Source organism: Furipterus horrens, unplaced genomic scaffold (genome assembly GCF_987537825.1).
Source record: "Furipterus horrens unplaced genomic scaffold, mFurHor1.1.pri manual_scaffold_11, whole genome shotgun sequence".
Lineage (NCBI taxonomy): Eukaryota > Metazoa > Chordata > Mammalia > Chiroptera > Furipteridae > Furipterus > Furipterus horrens.
Window position 1 is genome coordinate 24390746 of NW_028327181.1, and position 5815 is coordinate 24396560.

The 5815-nt window shown below is 44.6% G+C and overlaps 1 pseudogene; it reads right to left on the reverse strand.

Moving 5' to 3' along the window:
• Window positions 1-2712: 2712 nt before the first annotated feature.
• On the reverse strand, window positions 2713-3536 carry LOC149997270 (heterogeneous nuclear ribonucleoprotein A1-like; annotated as a pseudogene).
• Window positions 3537-5815: the final 2279 nt, after the last annotated feature.

Sequence of the window (5815 nt, forward strand, 5' to 3'; positions counted from 1 at the left end):
GTGCATGGTAGAACTGTTCTTTCTCTTCGGTGGTGGCGCAGAGGGTTGGGGCATACGCGCTAAGAATGCTGACTGGGCCGAAAGTTGTTGACAATCGGAGGGTAAGTAATCTCTCTGTGCCTCCTGTGGGTGGCTCTATGGAGTTAACAAGCGTGTTCTTCACAGCGAACCCAACACCGTGCTGTCTTGGTTGGTCCGGAGACTTCCCTTGCCAGTAGAAGGTGTAGTTGGTTTCTCTGATAGTTCCGTTGTCGGCCAACCGGGTCTCCTGTAGAGCCACAATGTCGATGTTTAGTCGTGCCAGTTCCCTATCGATGACAGCGGTTTTCCTGGCACCCTTGATCCACGGAAGGTCTGCAGTAAGTCCGGGGCACATGGTCCTGATGTTCCAGCTAGCGAGGCGAAGAGCCGGAGGCTTCTTTCTTGTTGTTTGCTTGGAATTAACTGGTGCGGGTGTTTTGTGGCCCACTTTTCGAGAGGCGCCTCTCTGATCCCCACGCACCCAGTGGGGCAGGCGAGCCATGGCGAGACGGTAGCTGTCCAGTGAGGTGCGATGACCTCTCCCACCGTTAGAGGAGACCCCTGGCGCTCGTTTCCTTCGCCAATCGGATGAGCTTATAACCGGTATCTGTCTCCTCCCGTGTTGAGTCGACATCTTGCGATGACGCTGGAGTGTCCTCTCAAGTGAAACTGAAGCTACAGAGCCTGGGCAGGTGATATGGAGGGTCTGCTGTTGCCCATGCAGCAGACCCCCCCTCTCTTCGCAGCTGAAGGGTCCAAGGGAAAGACAAAGTCAATACAGCTTGGCTTCAGGTGCGCCGCAGGAGTTGCCGGTGTTGACTACAATGTCAAACCGCCTTAGGGACTCCGGCTCCGGATTTTCTGTCGGGGTTTACTCCCTTAGCCTTTCCCCTGAAGAGGTATGCCGCAAGGCAGCGGAGGTTTTTTGGAGTCAGAGTTTTCCTTCTCTGATTTTAGAGATGTCCTTCCTCTTTCCTCCTTTACAGTCTTGAGGGCAGCATTTACAGGCTAAAATAGAAAACTGGCAGTGTAACCTTCTAAGCAGATACTACCAATACCCTGCTTGGGTATACTCACCCAACAATAAACATCTCTTAAATGTCCTCCAAGTGCCATGCCTCGAATTAGTAAATGGCAGTGCAATGGCAGCCAAACATTTGGATCAGTTTCACTAAGTAAACCACCAACACAAGTAGGTTTTTAAAACAATAGAATAGTGTCTCATTTTATTAAAAATAATAACTATTTTTAAGCAACTTACCAGCAACACTGAATAAAAACCTGGCTGTGTTTCCCACTGTTTCAACTGCTCCTCAGCTGGCTTTAACACAGCAGTATCCTGACTGGTGGCCTGAGTTAAGACTTGAAGAACAACAGTGCTGGCACTATTGAGATCCATGGAAACCAATTGGCTCAGTCCGAATAGCCCGGCTCTCCAGCTTCCACTGTCCAACACGAAGTGGCATCGGTTGGTCCCGTGCCCCACGCTTGTAAGTCCACGCGCCGCCGCCCACTGATGCCGAAAGCGGCTTCTAGGAACGCGCCATGTTCTGAGTCGCAGCTCTAAACGATGCGGACGCTAGAATATCGCGTCACAGACATCCACAGCAATAAAAAAGATCAAAATACTGATACACAAAACAACACAAATGAATCTCAAAAAGCATTACGCTAAGTGAAAGAAGCAAAGCATAAAAGTCTACATGAAGTTCTAGAAAATGCAAAATTATAGAGACAGAAAGTAGATCACTGGTTGCCTTGGGCTATGGGGCTAGAGGAAAGGATGATACAACAAGACACAGGATAATTTTTAGGGAGATGGAAATGCTTTAATCTTGATTCAATAGTAGTTATGCTACCAAAAAGCAATTTGGGGTCCTGCTGCCTGCCGCCACCCTCTAGGCAAAATTCCAGAAGCAAAGGTTTGGTGATAAAGAAAGTCTATCCAGTCACAGCTTCAATTACTTAAGCCTATCAATTAAGGCTAAACTCTAACACCTGGGCCCTGCTAACATTTCCCCCTGTTTTAATCACCTTATTTCTATAGGGCTAGTTACAAACTAAAACAGCATAAAATACAAAAACTACACAACTTTGGAAGAATGACAGGCTTCTGCCTCATAGCCTGTTCCCTCTAGAACACCCAAAGAATAAACCAGGGACCCTCTGGTCCAACTGATGGGGAGAAAAGTCACATAACAGGACCAGTTTCTCCCTTGGACAGGAAGACGGACCAAGGCTAGAGAGTTGGAAGAGCTAAGCGCGGCTCACAGATCGGTTTACCTAATGTCATTAGTCACTAGTGATCAACTGATGGTCATGCTTTGTTATTTTAATACCAATTTTAATTTTGTAGGAAAAAACAAGTGCTTCAAATCCCCCCTCTGTTCTGTGAGAATAAGCTTATTCTCACAATAGCATGGGTACAAAAAATCTAATTAAAACTCTGCTGGAATGCTTTCACTTTCCACAGAAGTGAAACTAAAATGACCTGTTACATGATTAGTCACAAATACAGTCTTCAAGCTTTTTTGCTCACTCACAACAGTATTGTTGAAAACATGCCTTCTTTGTAGCAGCTAAGCCCTGCCGCCACTGGGCTTGGCTGAGTCACAAATTTGCTGTAACCTGTAGCTTCCCTGTCATTTCTCAGGCTCTCCTCTCCTGCTAAGCTTTGTTCCCTGGCAGCAATTAAAACCTTCTGCCACAGCCATAGCTGCTGCCGTTGCTGGAAGTGCTGCAGCCACCGGGGTTCCGTGGTTTGGTGAAGTATTGGCCTCCACCACCACAGGGGCCAGAGCGTCTGCCTCCAAGGTCTCCTTTCATTGGTCCAAAATATGAAGATTGATTGTTGTAATTGTCAAAATCATTGTAGTTTCTGCCACCTCCAGAATTGCTTCCATCACTACCAAATCCATTCTAGGCACCCCCATTGCGACCATATCCACCATCACCATGGCTGCCACCAAAGCCACCTTGCCACTGAAGTTTCCTCCACGACCAGAGTTATCATTCCCACCAAAACCGCCTCCACGACCACCTCCAAAGTTTCCAGAACCACTTTGGCCTTTTTGGCTGGATGAAGCACTAGCCATCTCTTGCTTAGATAGGGCTTTCCTTACATCACAGTTGTGGCCATTTGCAGGACGGAGTTTCTGAATGACAGTCTTGTCTACAGAGTCATGGTCATCAGAAGTTACAAAAGCAAAGCCTCTCTTTCTGCCACTGCCTCGGTCAGTCATGATTTCAATCACTTCCATTTTCCCATACTGTTCAAAATAATCTCTTAGGTGATATTCTTCCAGTGTCTTCTTTAATACCACCGACAAAAATCTTTTTCACAGTGAAATTGGCAAAAGGTCTTTGAGAATTGTTTCTTGAGACAGCCTTCTTTGGTTCCATATCTCTTCTACCCACCTGTGTGGCCTTGCATTTGTGGCTGCATCTACATCCTCCACAGTGACATACGAGACAAACCCAAAGCCTCTGGAGCACTGGGTGTTTGGATGTCTCATCACCAAAGAGTCTGTGAGTGTTGTCCATTGTTCAAAATGGCTCCTCAGACTCTCACTGGTTGTTTCAAAGCTAAAACCTCCAATAAAGAGCTTCCACAGCTGTTCCGTCTCTTCGGGACTCTGACGTAGAGGTGACGACTATGGGACAGATTTCAAAGATGCTTACTTAGTGGTGTCCACTGGCGGAAAGACGTGATCTCACAAATATATCTCAAGGGTCTTGTCTTATCCATTCAGCCACCCTATGTTTTTTTGAAATGGAGCATTTAGTCCATTAATATTTAAAGTAATTATTGGTAGGTATGTACTTATTGTCATTTTAATTGTTTTCAAACCAGCTTTATGAGTGACTGGTCTACTACCTTTACTATGTTTGCCTTTACTAATGAGTAATTTTTCTTTCATATATCTTCTTATTTCTAGTTTTGACCTTTTCTTTTACACTTAAAGAATTCCCTTTAACATTTCTTGTCATGCTGGTTTGCTTAGTGGTGATGAACTCCTTTAGCTTTTGTTTGTCTGGGAAAATCTTGATCTCTCCAATTCTGAATAATAATGTTGCTGGGAAGAGTATTCTTAGTTGTAAGTTTTTGCCTTTCATCATATTAAATATATTGTGCCACTCCCTTCTGTCCTGCAAAGTTCCTATTGAAAAACCAACTGATAATCTTATTGGCATTCTCTTGTATGTAGTTAGTTGTTTTTCTCTTGCTGCTCTTACTATTCTCTCTTTAACTTTTAACATTTTAATTATTATGTGCCTCAGTGTGGGTCTTTTTGGGTTCCTCTTAATTGGAACTCTCTGTGCTTCCTGAACTTGGATGTCTGTTTCCTTCACCAGGTAAGGGAAGTTTTCAGCCCTTATTTCTTCAAATAGGTTTTCTCTTTCTCTCTCTCTTCTACTTCTAGGACCACTATGATGAGGATGTTGTTATGCTTCATGTTATCCCAAATGTCCTTTCAACTATCCTTATTCTTTTTAATTCTTTTTTCTTTGTGATCTTTCAATTGGGTAATGTCCCCTATCCTGTCTTTCTGATTGCTGAGCCATTCTTCTGCCTCTGATCTATTGTTGATTTCCTTTAGTGAATTACTTTTCATTTCAGTTGTTATATTCTTCAGTTCTGATAGGTTCTCTTTTATAATTTTTATCTCTTGGTTGAAGTTCTCACTGGGTTTATCCACTTGTCTGAAGAATTAGATGAGCATCTTAATGACTATTACTTTGAACTTTTAATCATGTATACAGCTTGTCTATATTTTGTTTAGTTCTTTTTCTGGGGTTTTATATTTTTTTGTTTTTTGTTTGTTTGGAGCATATTCTTTTGTCTCTTAATTTTTGCCTCTTTGCATCCATGTATTAGGTATGTCAACTATGTTTCCTGGTCTTGAAAAAGTGGCTTTATTTCTAAGGTGTCTGCTGGGCCCGGTGGTAGAATCCGGCTTGTTATCAGAGTCAGGTGCTCCAGAGGGATTCCCTGTGTAGACTAGTATGGCCTCCTGTTCTGATTTGGCCTCAACTTCTGCGGACACACTGGCAGGCTAGGCTGGTCCCTGACCCAGCTGGCTAAGGCCTGGCCACACTGTGTCAGGTGTGCCAGTGTGCAGGGCAGGCCTTCGGTGTGCCAGGCTGTGAAGCACCGTGTCTACTGTTGCAGACACACTGCTGTGTACTGGTGCCGACTGAGGTCACCCACCATGTTTCGCAGGACAAAAGCCACTTTGGAAGGGTGCCAGCCTGGGTGGATATTCAGGGAAATGCCAGGCTGAACAGTGTTAGCAATGTTAATGCAGAATGTCACAAATGGCTCCTGTGTCAGACCAGCGAGGTGGAAGAAGAATAAAGAAAGGGTAAAAAAAAAAAAAAAAAAAAAAAAGACACCCACAAACACTTCTGATTCTGGAGAAAATGCGAACAGGTCCCTGTCCCTCCAGCACACAGCCTAAAATTAGTCAATGTATCAGTTTCACTTACTACCCAGGTACTTTTCTAACTGTTGCTTCTATGTAGGCACTCAGAAAGAGTACGAGCTTGGTTTCCTACAGTCCGCTGGTTTTCAAATTCAAATGTTATGGGGGCTCCTCTTCCTGGTTCAGATCCCCTCGCCCTTCAAGGGGGCACCTCCGCAGCTGTGATATCCCTTCCACTTGTGGGTCACCACATGGGGAGTGGGGAGTAGAGTGGGTCCTGACTAGATTGAGTCTCTGCCCCTCTACCTGTCTCAATGTGGCTCTTTCTTCATATCTACAGGTATAGGAAATCTGTCCTGCTAGTCTTC